Here is a 21066-nt window from a genome sequence, read left to right as displayed (position 1 = left end):
ATTGGTGGAGCCGAGATTTGAACCCATGACTTCTGACTCCAAAGCCTGGGCTCTTTCCACTGAGCCACGTTGCTTCTCAGTGTGGCCTAGTGGAAAGAGAACAGGCCTGGGGGCCAGAGAACTCTGGTTTGAATCCCAGCTCTGCCCTTTGCCGGCCGTGTGACTTGGGTAAATCGCTTCATTTCTCTGGGTTTCAGTTACCTCATCTGCAAAATGGGGATTAAGATGGTGAGCTCCATGGGGGACATGGACTATGTCCAAACTGATTAGCTTGTGTCCACCCCAGTGCTTAGTTCAGTGCCTGAAACATTATAAGGGTTTAACAAATACCATATATATATATGTATATATACACATACATACACATGAGCACATACACAGAATGATATATATATATATATATATATATATATATATATACAGATAAAATGATATACATTTATAGATGTTTTTCTGGAGCATTCCATCTCAGAGAGGCTAAGTTACGGCAGAAAATAATGTACAAGTCTGCATACCACAACTGAAGTTCTATCATCAATATGGTCCCTTTAATGGAGTAATCTGTCCATCAAAACTGATTCTTCTGAACCAGCTAGGACTAGTCTCCTTGAATTAGGTACAAGTTGTACTGGGGCTCTAACAGGAGTCTTTCCCCCTTTCTTAAAGTCTCTATTACCTGCAGTGATTTTAGATAACATCAGACTGATAGAAGTCTGTCATGAATTTATTACAGACCTCCTCATGCTGATACATTATGCATTCGCACTGATGAAGGCAGCCATTCAAACAATACCCAAAGTCACCCTGGTAGCTTCCTCCCCATCCGCTTATCTCTGTTCCTTAACATCCATTCCTTTCAATGTCCCGGCACTGATAATGCCAAGAATCCCAATAGCAGAGAAACAAAAGCCAAAGACTTCTGGGAGCAAAGGGGGATCCATTTAAATGCTTACCTAGAGAGGAAGTTCAACTGCATGCATTTTAAATTCCAACCTTGGTGTCACCTCTTATTCTGTTTTTCAAAGATAGAATCCAAATTGATACACTGAGCACAACTGCGAAAATAGATTCATTTCTCTTTGAAACCAAACACATTTACGGAAAATAGCGTGCGTTCACTTGGGTCTTCCACACAAAGTACTCTGGAATGTTTGGGACTCTGGACGCAGTCTCCTAGATACTCTGCGGGTGATTACTCTCAGTCCTTCGGCTGGACAAGTGCTAACCATTTGAAGGCACGATGAAAATATCATGGTGCAGTGTCTTTTCACTGGATAAGATATAGCATTTTTATACTACAAAAGCATACATTTTATAATATATGCTTTTCATAATATAGGAGAAGGTCAAGACGAAAAATACCATTGATTGATTACTTGCAGAACTGAAGATGGCCAAAAACTGCTATCACTCTGAAGGGACAAAACTAAATTGAATAAGAGGAAAGTACTGTCAGTGAATAGATAGGGAAGGAGGGAAAGGGAGCCGTGGAGATTGCTGGAGGAAGCATGGAATATAGGGGAGATGGACACAATGTCTGCCTCTCCCTCTAGGAGAGACTATCCTTATGGGCAGGGATTGGGTCTACTCACTCTATTGTAATGTACTCTCCCAAGCACTTAGCACAGTGCTCTGCACACTGTGTTCAATAAATGCCACAGATTGATGGGATGGATGGATTGATGGAATGTACAGCTAGAGCGATTCAGAAGAAAGGGAGGAGAGTAGTGAAGGTAAAGGGAAGGAGAAGCATGTGCAAAAAAGAGGTATTAACAAAGAGCTGGGGAAAGTGACAGAGGGGTTGGGACAGGAAGGTGGAAGTGACAGGTGGCATGGTTTACAGTGAGTGAGATAGGCCAAGGGGCAGCAGGCAATATGGAGGAGAATGAAGATTTTAAGAAAGAAAGAGTGGACAGGACATTTGCAAAGAAGGGAGTAGCATGAACGGTGGTTTGGAGTCTAGGGTGGGGACTAAGTCTAAGGGGGAGGAAGAATATATATCTTATTGCCATTTTAACAGATGAAGGATCTGAGACAGAGAAGTTAAGTGCTTTATGCAAGATAGATGACAGAGCTGGGAATAGAAACCAGGTTTCCTGACTCCCTGGGCCCGTGTTCTTTCTAGTAGGCCACACTGCGACACTAGGAAACTTCTGTTGGCCTTTCGGGGTGGAATAACAGAAACAGATCAGAGTTTGAAAAAGATGATTTGTGTTCTGAGAGGGACAGACTAGAGGCTGTTACAAGGATTTAAGAGTAAGGTGATAAGCGTGTGTAGCATCCGTAAGAAACAGAAAGAAGGAGTAGCACCATGAAATACAGGAAGGTTGTGGGCAGGAGAGGACTTAAGAAGGAAAAGGAGTTTTGATATAGAAAATCACACAGTCATGCCTTTAGTATTGTTGGAAAACATCAAACCATATGATAAGAGCAATTGTTGCTCTTTTTAAAAATTCAGAAATGTACTTGGTAATACTGCTTACTTAAAATGGATACCCTATGTAGCTGAAACTGTCTTGTGTTGGCCTGCTTTTATCCACCTGATTTTCTCATTTTTGTAAATGTGTGGAGGTGGTGCGGAGGGTTAAGGGATAATCCCTGAGTATGTGTGTGAATTGTATGCATGCCCTCATATATGAGGGTGGGTGGGTAACATAGGTTGCTGTTTCCCTAATTAGTGCATGGTCAGGGAATTGTGTTACCTCCTTGCAAGTCAACCTATATACGTCCATACTCATGGGTTTTCCAGACATGACCATGCGTTAGTCTCTTTATGCAGATTTCCCATGTGCGTGTCCATTTGGCTGTACCTGCATGTGTGTGCATCTGGGTGCCTTCAACTTTCTTAATCTAAGAACATTAGCCTAGCTTCCTCTGTCCTCTTCTGCCACTGTGTTCACTGTTCCACTGTTTGTAGAAATAATTAGAGTTAGTGTTAACCACTGTATAGGGAAAACTGCCTACTTTATTAAAACCTGTCTTTCTTTGGTGTTGACATTGTGTTGAGGGCATATAGACTGTAAGCTCATTGTGGGCAGGAAACATATCTACCAACTCAGACTGTGTGCTCCCAAGCACTGAGTCCAGTGCTCTGCACACAGTAAGTGCTCAGTAAATATGATCAATCGATTGATATGGACAGTACAGGGTACCTCAGTGGAGCAGAAGTGGCCATGGGGGGAGCGGGGAGGTGTCATCATATCTTGCTGAAACTGTTCTGGGTAAATTTGCTTTCACAAAGTTCTGCTGTATTGAGTTTGACAACATAATTAGTCACTTAGGTGGAGGCATTCCAGAAAAGGGAAAATTTTAAACTGGAAACGGGTAGGGCCAGTTGCAGTATTGGGAAAGTGCTTACTATGTGCACTGCACTGTGCATCAGGTCAGATACAGGGTAATGTGATCAGTCCCCAACCCTGCCCTGCATGGGGCTCACAGTAAGGGGGAGGGTGAACCGGTATTTAATCCCCATTTTACAGATGAGAAAGCTGAGACCCAGACAAGCTAAGTGATGGCCAAGATCACACAGCAGGCAAGCGGCACAGCTGGGATTAGAATCCCAGTTCGGCCCTCTATCCATCTGGCCTGCTGCTTCCACGTCAGGAGAGACACCACTAGTATGAAAGGTCATTCCTCTGTACGGAAGCTTTTCACCTCGTATAGAAAGATTTGGAAACAGGTTCCATTTGACATCCTCTGACAAACTGCTTTTAGTTTCACAGGGATTTGACCTGTGTGAAACTAACAAGGGCTTATATTTGAGGTTACCATGTTTAACCACGAGAGGAAGGCTTAGTATGTAGTCACAATTCTAGTAGTGGCTGAGGATCCCTCATACAGGAAGGAAAAACCACTTGGGTAACTCAACAGAACATGCCTCCAGCCTCTTTATGGTAGGGACTGTCTCTATATGTTGCCAACTTGTACTTCCCAAGCGCTTAGTACAGTGCTCTGCACACAGTAAGCGCTCAATAAATACGATTGACTGATTGATTGATTGATTGATTCATAGAACAGCTATTCTGTTATTCTCAGCATCCTCTAGCGTGTTAACACACTCCATTTATTCTGGCTTGATAAATTCGTTGCCTCAGGCTGTTGGAGGTAAAACCCCTCCCCACCCCCAGTTTGAATGCTACTTTTCCTTCAGTTTAGCTTTCAAACAGCATTTCTTCCATCAGAATATCTCCGTGGGCACTCTCTTACCTCAAGGAAGAGCAGCACAGACCTGGGAGTGAGAGAACCTGGGTATTAATCCCAGCTCAGGCACTTGCCTGCTGAGTGGCCTTGGACAAGTCACTTATAATCTCTGTGCCACAGTTTTCTCAACTCAAAAATGGGAATGAAATACTTGTTCTCCCTCCTATTTATACTATGAGCCTTGTTTGGGCCAGGGACTATGTCCAACTTGATTAAGTTGTATTTACCCTAGTGCTTAGAACAGTGATTGCTGCATAGTAAGCACTTAATAAATAGCATAAAAAAGGATCATCCCAATTTATTCTGCTCTGGATTGCAATCCAAGTGTTTTCCCTATTGCTAGTGCCATGCATTTTATGCTTACCTACATACAAGTAGTGTTCAAGTACAAAAACCGCTATCAAAATGACATAAAGATGGAAGTTTTTCTCTTGCTCTTTGTTTTAAAAAAATAATTATGGTATTTGTTAAGCACTTACTATGTGCTTAAGCACTGGAGTAGCGACAAGGTAATCAAGTTGTCCCACGTGGGGCTCACATTCTTAATCCCCATTTTACAGATGAGGTAGCTGAGGCACAGAGAAGTTAAGTGGATTGCCTGAGGTCACACAGCGACAAGTGTTGCCAGAATTAGAACCCACGTCCTCTGACTCCCAAGCTTGTGTGCTTTCCACTTAAGGCATCCATCAATGAAGCAGACTTGTTTCAAATGAGCTCACTTAAATGATTCCTTATGAGGCTACAGGTACATACTTTCAAGTTGATTTATTGCCTCTTACTATGAAGGATGACACACAGAGCCACTCAAAGATACTTGCTTTTTCTTCTGCCCCAGGATCTTCCTATTCAATGTGTGTTTAAAGCTTCTCTTCATAATTAGAAAGCAGAAAAACACATTCGGTATTCACCTGCGTCTTCATTTCCTCTTTCCTCAGATAATGAAAGCATTCCCTTTCACTCCAGATTACTCAAAGACTTGATCTCACCTCTGAACATACAGTCAGGCTACGAACAGAGCCTTCCACATGTCTTATGTCCCCATTGTAGCAGCAACTCACATGATGATGATGATAAGTATTTGTTAAGTGCTTACTACGTACCAAGAACTGTACTAAACGCAGGGTAGATACAAAATAGTCAGGACCACCAACTGGGAATCACAGTCTACCAGGGAGGGAGAAACAGTATTTCACCCCCATTTTAAAGAAGAGAAAACTGATTAACTGAGAAGTTAAGGGACCTGCCCGAAGTCACACAACAGGCAAGGAGTAGAGCTGAGATGACAACTTTGACTGTGAGGCCCGTGCTCCTTCCCCTAGGCCACAATGCTTCTCAACATCTGTCATGAACTGTTAGAACTGTGCCCTTGAAAGGGCAGGGACAGGACAGGGCAAGGCAGGGGATAGGAAGTTCTGTCATCTGAAGGAGATGAAATTTCTGGATGGCTGCGGTCAGACAAGGGGAGGAAGTTCTAGATAGCTGGGAGGACTTCAACAAAGGGCTGGAGGCAGAAGAAAGTGAAGCAAGGGCCTTTACTAATATGCAAAAGCAGAAAGCAATGTGCTGTTGTAGTCAAAATCTGGAACAAATCCTCAGATTAACATGTGGCCATCTTCAAGAAGCAGGTGATGCCCACAGCCTCCACAGCCTTTGCTCCTGAAGGCAGGACATCTCCAAGTGCTTAGTGCGGTGTTCTACACACAGAAAGCACTCGATCGATACCACTGATCAATCAACAGAAGAATGGAAGTTCTATATGGCAGGAACTCCTACAAGTTAATTCAGTCCTCATTTTTTTTCCTCCTTCCAGGATCTCACCATTGAGCGAGAAGACTGGAAAAGATTCAGTCATCATGACAGGAGCTCTAATAATGTCAAAACTGAAACAGGTTTGTCTAACTGTAGTTTATACACACAGGGGAAATAGGATGACTAGGTGTTTTGCCCTCACATAAAAAAGGATTTCTAGGTTTTTAATGGCATTCATAGTAATAATAATATTAATAATGGTGGTATTTGTTAAGCACTTATGTGCTTGGCATTGTACTACTAATAACAATGATGGTGTTTATTATTATTAATAATAGTAACTGTGGTATTTGTTAAGCACTTACCATGCGCCAGGCACCATACTAAGTGCTGGGGTGGATACAAGGAAATCGGACTGGACAGTCCCTGTTCCACATGGGGCTCCCAGTCTCAATCCCCATTTTACAGATGAGATAACTGAGGCCCAGAGAAGTGAAAAGACTTGCCCAAGGTCACACAGCAGACAAGTAGTGGATCCGGGATTAGAACCCACAACCCTGTAGGTCCCAAGCCCGTGTTTCATGTACTCCACTATGCTGCTTCTCACAACTTGGTTTGCTATAGTGCTTTTCTCACCAAAGCACCCTGTGAGGTAGGGAGGCAAGGCAGGTGTTATTATCCCCATTTTACATAAGGGGACACTGAGGCACAGAGAAGTTAAGTGACCTGATCACAGTCACACGGCTAACAGCACAGCTCGGTATGCCACAACACTTCCCCTACTAAATGCTAGGGTAGACACAAGACAATTGGGTTGGACACAGTCCCTGTCCCATATCGGGCTCACAGTCTTAAACTCCTTTTTCCAGATGAGGAAACTGAGGCATAAAGAAGATGTCACTTGCCCAAGATCACACAGCAGACAATATACAATTCCTTTAGTCTGTAACAACCACTGCCATGGCTAGCTCTTTCCAAATAAAATGTTCCATCCAGCCAACAATTTTGAAATGGTAAGAGATGGATGTTGCTTTTTTACAAAAATTGCTGCCACTAAATTGTTCTTTCCTTTCTATTGAAGGGAACATAAATGTTTTGCAGCAAATATTCCTCAGTATTTGAAAAGTGAGAGGGGCTGCAAGTAAATTAAGTGAAATGGTAAGAGAAAGGCTACATGTGTTATCAGTTGTCCACCACGATAAATGACCAAAAAGAGATTTTGTTGTTGTCAAGTTTCCAATCATTCAAAGCTAGAAAAATTGTGCCTTAAAAACATACTACGGATATCCATTTTATAAGCGAATGAGAGGTTTCATCTTAAAACTACCTGCCCAGTGATAGAGAATCCGGAAAATGGTCTTTTGGGCAGGAAATAATTACTGGTGCTTAATTTACCTTACTGAAATATGACAGATGGAGGTGAACTGTAAATGACAATAGAATCTAAGCTACATATGAAAGTTGGGCTGACAAATTCGTCCACATCTGTGGCTTTCAGCACAGTACTGAATGTTTCAGTTAGCAAAGTTTACTTTTAATCTAGTCCTTATTTTTTCAAGGGAGGCCAAAAAGTAACACAATTACTCAAAAAGAACTCAAGTGCTTTCCTCACTAGCTGGAGGCCACCCCCTTCCCCTCTTAACCTGCGGTATCACAGCAATCTCACCAGAGTGACAAGAGACCAGAAAAGACACTACCATATTTTTAGTGCACATGAATCTCTCTCAATCAAAAATGCAGCCTCACTGTCATCTTCAAACCAAAGGCATCCCTACTTCTATTCCTAACATCCTCTGCCCTACTGTATGTCCTTCTGTAAGTCACTGAACTTGTAAGTTCAGTTTTCTGTAACATGAGGTTAACAATGCTTGCTTTTCATATGGATCTTGTTAGAATATCATGAGATCGCTGATGTGAAAGCTCTTTGGAACAATAAGTAATAATAACAATAATAAGTAATAACAATAATAACCTATCATTAAAGCATGTAGAATTTTATTATATTCTAGACTATAGACTCTAATCTCCTTGTACTATTATTATGGTATTTGTTAAGTGCTTACTATGTGCTGAGCACTGTTCTAAGTGCTGGGGTAGATACAAGGTCATCAGGTTGTCCCACGTGGGGCTCACAGTTTTAATCCCCATTTTACAGATGAGGTAACTGAGGCCCGGAGAAGTTAAGCGGCTTGCCCAAGGTCACACAGCAGACAAGTGGCGGAGCCAGGATTGGAACCCATGTCCTCTGGCTACCAAGCTCTTTCCACTAAGCCACGCTAGGCACGTGTACACCAATTCATTCATTCAATCGTATTTATTGACCGTTTCTGTTGTACTGTACTCTGTCAAGTGCTCAGTACAGTACTCTGCACACAGTACGAGCTCAATAAATACCATTGGTATTGATGATGATATTCAGTTCACTATTATAAAAACACGGATAACAGCACATTCTACATGATGAACATAAAAAAAAGAATGTTGTCAGCTGCATTTGCCACTACCTGGGCCCATCGCTGTTTTCAAGACTGCCTCTTACTCTTCAAATCTCCCAGAAACTTCTGCCCCAACTGCTGCATTGTAGGCCAGTCTGTCTGCTACAGTTGTCTTCCAGCAGCCCACTGCTCCGTCACATTGTTAGAGCCAGTGCTTCACTGTGTCTTTAAATCCTTTTTACTGCCCTCCCAGCTTATGTCTGCTCCTTTTCAGCTGATCACCCAGGAGCTGCTGGGCAATCCTGCTACCCTCCATTCTCCTCACAAGGTCTGCCAAGCACTTTTTCAATGCTGGTGAGCTGGTACAATAGCAGCATTTTAATATCTATCATTTGAAGACCCGGGCCCTCATTAACTCCAGGATCACAAACATTCCCTTCCCTGAAAAAAAACTGAATATTTCACCAAGATCAATTTCATTAAGTCTTTTGCACTTTCACCGTCTACGCAACTGTGGTTTACCTTCTCACTGAATTGCCTGCATCAGGATTAGACAGCCAGTTGGACACCTTTAGGTTTCTAACTGCATTTTACTAAAAATTTCCATCAATTTTACCTTGTCAAAGTAAACCCATTTCTTAATTTTGTAGATTTGTATTTGACAGAACACCTTTTATTATGAAACGGTGTTTTTTTTTTTGTTAAGCACTTATTATGTGCCAAGCACTGTACGAAGTGCAGATACAAGATCATCAGGTCCCACATGGGACTCACAGTCTCAGCAGGAAGGAGAGCAGGTATTGAATTCCAATTATGCAGATGATGACCTGAGGCACAGAGGAGTTAAGTGACTTACCAAGGTCACACACTTAACAGGTGGCAGAGGCAGGATTAGAACCCAGGTTCTCTGTCTTCCAGGTCACTGCTCTTTCCATTAGGCCATGCTGCTTATCTGAATTATGAAATTGTAAAAGTGCTATTTTAGCTTTATGATTAGGTTTCTAATTTTTCTGATAAACTTTTGAACACAGAAAACATCTGAAAGCTGTTAAAAATACAAAATGTATTTTTCAAATCGTGGCAATATGTAAATCCTAAACAAAAACTATATTTCATAATTTTTGATATTCTGCGTAAAATGGGACTCTTTTTTCCATGTTAAGCAAATTCAGTATCCTCAAAGGGAAGAGAGTGCAATATACTTTACTGAATTCAGAAATTTTATTTGCGTTTCTGTCGCTTTTAAATTGACGACGAATTTACATTTCTCGCCTGGACTACATGGTTAAAAAAATGTGTTCTACTACCATTTCATTTACAGGAACTAAAGGAGGAACTTAACTGAAAACTTCAAGAGAACCTGCCTAATTTAAGCTATGTAGACAATTCAGCATGATAGATAGTGGGGCTGAGGGATGAGGGGATGGATGGGATTTGTGGGATCTCCTCAAGCTTGGAGGCTGCAGCAACAGCTTAGTCCTGGTTCCATGTTCCCCTGCCATCATCATCAGTCACATTTACAAAGTACCTATTGTGTGCGTAACACTGTACTAAGGCACTTGGGAAAGTCCAATAAAGTCGAAGGCAGAATCCCTGCTTTCAAGGCACTTATCCCTCCTTCCCCCCACTCCGCTGAGAAATCTCACTCACTGCCTCCTAAAATTAATTTAATCATATTTATTGAACGCTTACAGTATGCACAGCACTGTACTAAGCTCCTGGGAGACTACACTACAGCAATAAAGGTACATTCCCTGCCTACAATGAGCTGACAGTCTGCCTCAACAAACACATTGCCACAGATGCTCACAGACACATTCAGAACCCCCTTCCCCTTCCCCCCCCCCACACACTCTTACACCCCTGTCTACATACGTGCACTACCTATACCTACAGTTAAACATACACACACTAGGTAAGAGGAAAAAAGAGTTATTGAGAAGACTGTGAAGACCGTGCATAGGTGGATGAGTGGAGTAGTGAGAAGGCGAGAGCGGGTGGTAGAAGTGGGTGGGGCAATATGAGAGAGCATGATGGATCCTTTCACATTAACCTACAATAGCTATTGAGAGATGAACTGTTGTAGGCTATTCATCACACTGTCATTGGAACTCAGTAATTAGATGTTGCCATTAGACGTATTGACGACAGAGATTACTAGAGAGCTCAAGTATTTGTACTTCCTCTGTTCGTGGCCCTACTTTTCATTTGCAAAGACAGGGATCGGATAGTCATGGGGTTAGGATGCAGGAATCTTGTCCCACATCTATGAACTGCTTCCAGGTCTGCTGACTTAGCCCAGACTTGGGGAAAGACTGACCACCTCAAGTTGCCAAATGCCTTCACAATGGCTTTAAGGTTAGCATTAAAACTTGCATTTTTCTCAATCCTTTTATAAATGGTACGAGATGGAGAGTTATAGAGAGTGGTCTTTTCACAGGTCTAGCTCTTTCAGGATATAACAGGGAACAATAATAATAACAACAGTAATAACAGTGTTGCTTGTTAAGTGCTTACTATGTACAAGCACTGAGTTGAGCACTAGGATAAATACAACACATCCAGGTCAGACACACAGTCCTTTTCCCACACGGGATTCACTGTCAGAGATCTGCCTGAATGGCAAACCGTCAGCACTTCGGAAACATCACTGAGAAGGGAGCCGAAGAAAGAGGAAGGCTGGAGGGGAGGAGGAAGACACAGCTATACAGAGATAGAGACCTAAATTGATGTGTGTGAAGTGAGAAGGAAGCGAGAAGTCTGTGTTTGCAATAGGTTTAGTCAAAGTTATATAAATCAGCAGAAATACATTATTTGGAAAATCGTGTGTTTACAAGCTGAGTTCATTGCTCCAATAGACACTCCAGACAGATCTTAACATGATACTTGCATCTATTAGCATCCTGTACAGCCTGGCAAACAGCATGGAGATTAGACCCTCTGTAGCTCATTCTGAAACAAACAGGGTTAAGTTTAAAAGAGTAATATTGATGAGCTTTCCAAAGGAAAAGTTTAGCAGACAAGAAAATAATAAATTACATATGAAATATGGCAGCTAAGAACGATTGTATCATTATCATTAGTAGGTTGGATTCTCTCCCCCGGGAGGAAACAGTTTATCATAAAGAAGGGGATGCCGAGGGCTGAAGCAGATGAATTGAATAAATAATACTTGTGGTGCTCTGAAAATACATACTATGGTGCCGAGAACTGTACTAAGATCTGGGGTAGATTCGAGATACACAGTCCCTGTCCCACAGCGTTAGGGGGAAGGGTAATAGATGGGGCCAATGAGTCAAAGGCCTCTGGTTCTCCCAACCTGTGCTCTGAACAACATGAGAACAGCCTGACTCCAAATCCAGTTGTGGAATCCAGAATAGGTATGGGAGAAAACAGATGGAGAGTTGGCAAATGGGGATTCTTAGCAAATACTCCACGAGTTTCCTTCCTCTTTTCATATGTCTGTTTTATTTTTAACCCCTCAAGTTGTAAAAGTTTTTATGTTCATTTCCCCCATTAGAGTGTATGGATCATGCAGGGATCATATCTGTCAACTCTACTGAATTGTAATTTCCCAGGCACTTAGTACAGTGCTCTGCACACAGTAAACACTCAACGAATACCACTGATTAACTGATAAATGAAGGCATGGATGTCATGTCCTTAATTCTGTACTTCTCAAGCCCCTAAAACAGTGCACCAAACCAAGTGAGCACTCAGTAAATGATACTCCTCCTCCTCTAAAGCCATCAACTATGGAAACACAGTTTCTACACCAAGCAAAACACATTTATGGATTGTTAAGCTCCTAGAGGACTGGTGCCGTCTCCTACTTTTGTAACATGCTCCTAAGAGCCTGCTAGAGTGCTCTTTATACCCAACAGACAAACAAGAAGAAGTGTGACCTATCAGATAGAGCCCAGGTCTGGGAGTTGGAGGCACCTGGGTTCTAAAGCTGGCCCTTCCACTTGATTTCTCTATGATTTGGGCAAGTCACATCTTCCCTGTACCTCACTTAACTCATAAAATGGGGATTAAGTCCATGAGCCCTATGTGGGTCATGGATTGCGATTATATCTACCCAGTGCTTAGTATTATGCCTGGAACATAGTAAGCGCTTAAATACCATTAAAAATAGATAGTTCCTCTTGACAGGTCATGAGACTTCGGGACCAAGAATCAGCACAGAGGAATTGAGTCTAGTGCTAGTGATTTGCTCGGTGCCCCTCACTCTCATCCCGGCCAGTTACGTTTCTGCTGGGAAACAGGGTTTAATGAGATGGTAGGTGGACAGAGGTACATTATACTCTAAGGTGAAATTGTGTTATTCACCCTTGTTAGCCAAGTATGAGCAGAAACAGGACTACAGAGTGGTTCTTTGAGCAGTGCTCTTTCCACTGGAGCTATAGCAAGGCTGCTCAATAAATAATGATGATCTACTCCATGGCTTCTCAAGCATCTTACTTGTCTTGATTTGTGAGTCGATGCCTAATTCATGATGAGAAACTTATTAAGTTGTCCTAATGATCACCGATATTGCAGCTGAAAGTCCAATTCCTATTGAAAAACAATGAAATACTGCAAAAATTAAAGTGATTTGGCTCCTGAAGAACTGGAAAGGACTAAGATCAATAACCTTAAGATGTGGCTATAAACAGTCGAGACATTCAGACTTCATTTTCCAGTCCTAATTTCAAGATCTGACCCAGACCTCAGATACGGTTTCTCAGTTCTCCCCTTTTCCAGCTAGAAACCAACCCTTTTATGTGAGAGAATTAGACAAATGGTGAGGTCAAACTTATATTTACAAAGAGGCAATGTTTAAAAAACCAAACAAATTCATCCTCATTTCTATTCCAAAGCATACAGTGTTGGACAAAAATCATTTTCACCAGTTTTGTAATTTTCAAAAGCATGACATATTTTTTTCCCAACACTGAAATGTTATTTTTAGTCCTTGGATTTTAACAGAAGTCATTTCTGTGGTTCTAGGTAGAGAGAGGTGAACAAACAACACCCCACCCAGAGTCCATCAAGTGTTTAATACAGTACACTGCACCAAGTGAGCGCTCAGTAAATACTAACACAACCTCTCAACAGATTTTGTACCTCTTATACACCTGGTACTAGTTATGAATCTGCAAATCACTCTTATTTATTGAGCACTTACCATGTGCAGAGCACTGTACAAAGCATTTGGGAAAGTACAAAACAACAATCATATTTATGGAGCACTTACTGTGTTCGCAGCACTGTACTACTGTACTAAGTGCTTGGGAGAGTACAATATAACAATATAACAGACTTTCTCTGCCCACAATGAGCTACAGAGTTGGTAGATATATTCCCTGCCCACAGGGAGCTCACAGTATAGAGGGGGAGACAGACATTAATATAAATAAATTATGGATATGTTCATAAGTGCTGTGGGGCTGAGGGAGGGAGCATATCAGGACAACACAGAAGAGAGTAGGAAAAGAGGAAAGGGCTGACAGAGTTTAGGGAAAGCCTCTTGGAGGAGATGTGACTTCAATAAGGCTCTGAAGGTGGGGAGAATATTTGTCTGTTGGATATGAAGAAGAAGGGCATTCCAGACCAAAGGCAGAATGTGGACAAGAGGTAGGTGGCAAGATTGATGAGGTCGAGGTACAGTCAGTAGGTTGGCATTAGAGGAGCGCAGTGTGCAGGTTGGGCTGTAAGACGAGAGCAGTGAGTGAGGTAGGAGGAGGGAAGGTGATTAAGTGCTTTAAAGCCGATGGTAAAGAATTCCTGTTTGATGCTGAGGTGGATGGGCAACCACTGGAGGTTCTTGAGGAGGAGGAAAACATGGAATGTTTCCCTGTGGAATGCCTTTTTTTTAACGTGTGGGAGTAGATCTCTGGGAGGGGCTGACATCAAGATTAACCCTGTGACTTCCATCTGGAAACCTGCACTCTGCTGATTATCATCCCGGTGCTTATTGTTGTGCCAAGCACTGAACAAAGCACTGTGGTAGATACAAGATAATCAGGTCAGATACAGCCGCTGTCTCACAGGGGATTCACAATCTCAGAGGGAGAGAAATCACGTGACGTGCTGAGAGCCGATTTCCTCCAGGGCTAACCTGGGAACATCAATACGACAATGAATGAATGAATATAAGCACAGATAGACATCATTTAATTGTTGGAATGCTCTGACCCCGTTTAAAAGCTCTGAAACAACTTGGAAGGAACAACTCTTAGGTTTGCTAATCCTCTTTTAGTCAGGAAAGATAAATCCAGCTCCATAGGACCTATTTGGTCAAAGGATGAACCTAAACCAAAACCAATGATGATGGTATTTGTTAAGGGCTTACTATGCGTCAAGTACTATTCAAAGTGCTGAGGAAGATACAAGTTCATCAAGTCAGACACAGCCCCCATCCCACACGGGGCTCTCAAGTCTAAGTAGGAGGGTAGATGGGTATTGAATTCCAATTTTACAGATGAGGAACCTGAGGCACAGAGAATTTAAGTGACTTGCCCAAGATCACACAGCAGGCAAGTGGAGAGGCCAGGATTAGAACCCAGGTCCTCTGACTTCCAGGCCTGTGCTCTAACCACTAGGCCATGCTGCTTTTTTATGAACCTCTTTCATTATCTTTTCTGAGACTTATGATAATAATAATAATGATAATGGCATTTATTAAGTGCTTCCTATGTGCAAAGCACTGTTCTAAGCACTGGGGAGGTTACAAGGTGATCAGGTTGTCCCATGGAGGGCTCACAGTCTTAATCCCCATTTTACAGATGAGGTAACTGAGGCACAGAGAAGTGAAGTGACTTGCCTAAAGTCACACAGCTGACAAGTGGCAGAGCTGGGACTTGAACCCATGACCTCTGACTCCAAAGCCCGTGCTCTTTCCACTGAACCACGCTGCTTCTCTGACTTATAGGGTAGTGGTCCTAAATTACATGTTTCAAAGGGAGTAAATATAGCCAGTTTTTGCATCTTGCATGAGTCCTCAACGTGTACATGTAAACAATGTGGAAGAGTGTGTCCCGCATCGGTCTTTTTAGACACACATAAGACACACTTCTACCGGACTGTCTTCTAACACAGTAATTTAATGAAAGAGAGACATGAAAGGTAACACAACGCCCAAAAGGTTGAGAAAAAAACATGAGGACTTCAAAATATAACTGCAATATGCTCTTCTCAACTTAATTAGCATTAAGAACAATTGAACAAATTGCACAAAAACAAAAATCACATTTGGAAGTAAACCTCTCATTGCCATAAAACGTTTCTGTGAAATAACCTTTGATTAGTCAGAAGGAGAATTAATTATAAAAGAAAGGGTCTCTTCAAAACTTGCATACCCAGGACCATTCCAAAATGATGATGGAAAAATAATCTGTTTTTCAGGTGAAGTGGAAATGCTATATTGCAATTTTATTTTCTCCAGCAATTCTACTGCCTTGACTTTCCAGGCTAGTTCAAGAAAGTTTCCTATTATTTGCATGTGACTTGATAATCAAATATAGATTTCCACTGTTTTGACAAACTGCTAATAAATTAAGGATGAGAAACATGTCGAATTATCAAATCCTATCCATACTAAGGAAAGATTTTCACTAACAATACTGTAGGCTTCTAAAGCATCTTTTTTCCCCCTCGAAAGAGCTTAAAGCCCAAATATTATCTCATTTGTTTTCCAGCATACATTCAACAGGAGAGACAGGTATTATTGGAGGCAATATTGCTTTAAAACAAGAGCTCACAATACTTAGGTAACATTCCACAGATTAAGTTCTTCAATTACATCTCTTCCATCAAATTTTATAGAGAAGCCCTTGAAACTCTTAGATCTAAGGAGATTTCTTGGCACTTACTATGTGCCGGGCATAGTGTTGGGGTAGATAGAAGCAATTCGGGTTGGAAACAGTCCCTGTCTCACATGAGACTCACAGTCTTCAATCCCCATTTTACAGATGAGGTAACAGGCACAGAGAAATGAAGTGACTTGTCCAAGGTCACACAGCAGACAAGGGGCGGAGTAGGGATTAGAATCCAGGCCCTTCTGGCTTCCAGGCCGGTGCTGCATCCATTAGGCCACACTGCTTCTCCTCATTCATTCAATCATATTTACTGAGCGCTTACTGTATGCAGAGCACTCTACTAAGCACTTACATCTGGGCATACCCTCTACTTTCTATATTAGGTCAGAGGGAATCACAGAAAGAGGTAGTTGAAGCAGAAAATACAGCAAATAATACCGGTAGGTTACTGTTTCCCACTGCATCACTACTAAAGGAGGGTCTTTAGGTATTGTTATCATAATCTAGTTATCATAAACTAGAACTTTCTGTGAAACTGTCAGTCCTCGGAGATGCTATATTTTGCTGGAGGTGTAGTTTTAGAGTTCTAGCCCCAAATTAGCAAAGGGGCAGAGAGCCACAAAGATAGCTTGCTCCTAAGAGGTTTTTGTTTTTTGGGTTTGTTTTTTTTTGCAGAAGAGGTATGTTGAGTTGTGGAGCTAGCTGCCTTTGATGCTGGAAATACACCGGTAAGGCAACTTAAGCTTCATAGCTTCGAGAATTTCTAATTTTTGGCCTTGCAGCTGACTGCTTAGGAAAGCAACTATCGGTTGATCTATTAGATTTCCCAATAGGAGCTAAAATGGAAATTAACATGAATTAGAGCTTCACAGACTTGGTACCTACAGATGATAGCTGAGGCAACCTATTTTGCAGAAGAGAATAAACCCTTCCAAATAAAACATATCCAGTGCATCCTACTCCTCGATTTGTGCAGAAATAAACTCTTCAGCCCTGAAGACATGCATGCTTCATACTTGCATTTCAAGGGTCAGTATACGAAAGAGAAAAACCAAAAAAAACCAAAAAACAGAAAATAAAATAAAAGGGTTATTGGGGTGGAACTTAATACATGGAAAATGTCTCACCTGTTTACTCAGAGGACAGCTGATGTTTAACATATCTGGCCAGTATGGGCACCATTATCAGCAATGGAAATGAGCTTTTAGTTCAATGATGCCCCCAGCTAGCAAGCAGCCAGGTGACATCATTCACACCAACCCTTGTCCTTCTTTCTAATTACCTCTCCCTCCAGGCTTCCCGCAACCACCATTCCTTAAAATATTGTCACCACTTCCCTGCATCAACCATCCGCTTCCCCAGTCGCTCACAGTTCCCCATTCTGTGTCGGTTTTCTTCTCCTGCTTGCTCGGCCCTGACCTTGGCTTGCGACATCGGTCTCGATCTGCCACAGCCACAGGGTGGGCTGGGGTGGGATGGGATATGGAAGCGTATCAAGGGTCCCTTTCCAAAACTCCCATCTTCCCTGGACCAAACCCAATCCACTCTCCGGGATAGCAGCATTCATTCGTTCATTCATTCAATCGTATTTATTGAGCACTTACTGTGTGCAGAGCACTGTACTACATTCTGGAGGGTGGGACTGCAAGTCGAAGCTGGGGCCTGATCCCAGTTGCAGCAAAGGAAAATTGTTTTAAAAAAGAGAGGCTCCGAGCAGTCGGGGGCAGAAATGGGGGAGGTGGGGGGAAAACCCCACAGGAGTGGTGAAAAAATGAGGAAAACAATTAACAGATACATCATCAATCATATTTATTGAGCGCTTACTATGTGCAGAGCAGGGAGGCAAAGGAGAGAAAAGAATTTTAGAGAGGAATGGTGAGGCTGGGCTTATCTGGGTGCCAGGAGGAGACCCCAACATAGAGTAACACAACAAACTGACTTCCAGTACAAGCCCACATCAGTTGTCTATGAGGGAACTGAATGGCCTTCAACCTTAGAATGTGTGGCAGGTAGAACTGTTTGATTTCTTCAAATGATTATGTTCTATAGGCTTAATAATAATAATAATAATTATGTATTTAGCTTACTATGTGCCTAGCCCTTTTCTAAGTGCTGGGATTGATACAAGGTAATCAGATTGTTCCATGGGGGCTTACAGTTTTAATCCTCATTTTACAGATGGGGTAACTGAGGCCCAGAGAAGTTAAGTGATTTGCCCAAAGACACAGAGCAGACAGGTGGCAGGTCAGTGATTAGAATGCAGTTCCTTCTGACCCATGGGCCGTGCTCTATCCACTAGGCCATGCTGCTTGAAATCGCTAAAGTAAAATCTCTAAATTGGCACCTCTAAATCAGGCTGACCAGTCTCCAGCTTTGCATGATCACATACAGATCTTCACCTAGTTCTGGGATTAATCAATCAATCAATCAATCGTATTTATTGAGCACTTACTGTGTGCAGAGCACTGTACTAAGCGCTTGGGAAGTACAAGTTGGCAACATATAGAGACGGTCCCTACCCAACAGTGGGCTCACAGTCCTGTCTGGGAGGAACCAGGACATAGCTCTGGAGGTCAGAGGAATGTTTGCTAATCAGATTAGGAGATAACCTAATGCTAAAAAAAAAGCTATTGTTTGGGATTAACTGTGTTTGCTAATTGCATCAGTAGAACAGCCAACTTTATGCCTGGGGTTGTTGATTCCAAAAACAGTGGGGAGCAGAAGCTGTTTGAGATTTGCAAATAAAGAATTTGTGCAGACTCCCAGTATAGGTGTTTTCAAAGGTATCCTAGGGGTGGATATGCAGTTATAATTAAGCAATCAGTGGAATTTATTAAGTGCTTAGTACTGTGTCCTGCATACAGTAAGCATTCAATACACACCATTGATGGATTAAAACTGCATATCCAGCCCTAGGACAAGTTTGAAAATTTCTTCTAAAGAATAAGGAAATATTCCCGCTATAAAGTAGAGGCATTTATTGAGTGCTATGTTCAGAGCACTGTTACCAAGCAGTTGGGAGAGTAGAATTAAGACATGATCCCTTCCCTCAGAGAGTTCACAATCTAGCCTAAAATCGAATCTTCCTTCAGAAAAACTGGACAATGAGCTCCAACTTCCTCCTGCTCCCCATGGCGGGACCTCATGAAGAATGAAAAGACTCCTGACTCCAGTGGGTCATCAAATTGAAGGCCAATGAACTCTGGCACTGGCCAACTTTCTACTGAAGCGTGGCATCACCGGCTGAGTGGAGGAAGGCGTACCCTAGAGAAATTCTCCTACAGGCCAAAACTGTCTTCCACCACGCCTGCTGCTCTGACAAAATTGGTGGGGAAGGGCATCCCTGTTACCTTCATCTAGCAATTGGGGGACCACTCTCCCCCTAATCTGCCCACCCTCTGGCCTGTTCCACTCTACTGCACTCCCTCCCATTTTCTTTAAACTCTCCGCTCCGTAGTAGTTTTTAAAATTGTTTCCTCGTTTCCCAGCCCCATGAGCCCCCTCTCTGCCACCCACGATCCTAGTGCTAATGTCATAGAGACAAAAGGCATAAAGTCAAAACCAAGGCAAAAATATCAAACCACTCTTAGTGCTGCTCACCATAACACTACAGGACAGCTCAGAATCATTTTGGCCAGGGCCCTCTCTCACTGATTATTCATTCATTCAATCGTATTTATTGAGGACTTACTGTGTGCAGAGCTTACTGTACCCAGATTATCACCATCTGGGTACCTAGCAAGCTTTTAAGTGGGTCATGGTAACTCACTGAACAGAAGAGGAAGAATATATATTAGGGAAGATGATTTCAACTAAAGTTTCCTTTGTTACATGCTAACATATTTCAGGTTGTTTAGTCAAATGAAATCTAAACAAAACAGGTACTTATAAACTAATCTTTCAACATATTTCGTAGCCTCCGCTGTCCACTTCCTGCATTCTCTTTGTTGACTGGAAACTACAGCTTAGAAGACTCCTTGGCTGGAGTCAGAGCTGAACTGGGAGTTCTCGCTAAGAATTTCAATTCTTCAGGTGAATTGTAATAAGCTAGAAAGTACTGCCCTTCCCACCTGCTAATACGTTCCTTGGTTATTCATGTATCCATTTGTTTCATACAGCTTTAGGCTTATGTTTGATCTAAGATCTGACTGGCTCAGCACTTCAGTGTCTTCCTTCCAGTTTTGCGTGCCCAAAGTGTCGACCCTCTCCTAAAAGCTGACAGAAGACTTTTCCCAGGCCTCTAAACCATTTGAGTTCCATAAATCATCTTCCTCCAAGTATCTTGGGATGCTCCCTGTGAAAGGTCTTCTAAATAAATACGTATTGATTGGTACTTTCGTTTCGTTTTTCTTTGCCCATGTCCTTCTAGAAACTCCTTTATTTCCCCAATACCAAAGTTTTTACTTGCTGATAAGTTACTTTGTACAAAAAAAATTTAATTTTTTTTCCAAATCTGCTGTTCAAGTTAGCAGGTGCTCCCCTGCCCTGACACACAATGGGGCAAGTAAAAGAGAGAGTAAATTGAGGAGAAAGGCTTTAGTGGGTTTTTGAAAGGGAGCAAAAATGCCAGTCATTTGGACAGGGACTGATGAGAAATGAAATGGACACTTCTCTAAGCAACAGTGCGGCTGAGTAAATGGAGCAGCTCTGAGATCAGAGAGGACTGAGATGGTAGTCCATTTGGCAGCCTCTGTAAAAATCTGCCATCCTGGGCTGCAACCTCTTGGTCTTCAGGAAAACCCTACACCAGCAGGATCCTAGAAATCAATATTGAAGGATCCCTTCCTTACTTTCATTTTTGAAAAGGCAGAAATAGTGGTAGCATTTTACATTTGAGATTTAATAAATCCTCTGCTCATTAACCTGAATTTGAAACCTCT

The 21066-nt window shown here is 42.1% G+C and overlaps 2 long non-coding RNA genes across 2 annotated transcripts in view; both read left to right on the top strand.

Moving 5' to 3' along the window:
* The window catches only part of LOC119937039, a 56349-nt gene extending 45744 nt beyond the window's left edge, over window positions 1-10605 (top strand). Inside the window, exons 4-5 of the long non-coding RNA XR_005453910.1 lie at window positions 6011-6089; window positions 9706-10605. This is a non-coding gene — a long non-coding RNA (uncharacterized LOC119937039). The remainder of the gene's footprint in view (window positions 1-6010; window positions 6090-9705) is intronic.
* A 6-nt stretch (window positions 10606-10611) lies between these two features.
* LOC119937037 lies at window positions 10612-20513 on the top strand. Its single transcript, XR_005453909.1, has 3 exons — window positions 10612-10742; window positions 16862-16914; window positions 19279-20513. It is a non-coding gene; the product is annotated as an uncharacterized LOC119937037 (long non-coding RNA).
* The last annotated feature ends 553 nt before the right edge of the window (window positions 20514-21066 follow it).

This window comes from Tachyglossus aculeatus, chromosome 14, assembly GCF_015852505.1.
Source record: "Tachyglossus aculeatus isolate mTacAcu1 chromosome 14, mTacAcu1.pri, whole genome shotgun sequence".
NCBI classification, from domain to species: Eukaryota; Metazoa; Chordata; class Mammalia; order Monotremata; family Tachyglossidae; genus Tachyglossus; species Tachyglossus aculeatus.
Note: the sequence above shows the minus strand (reverse complement) of the source record. Positions and strands in the feature narration are given on the sequence as shown.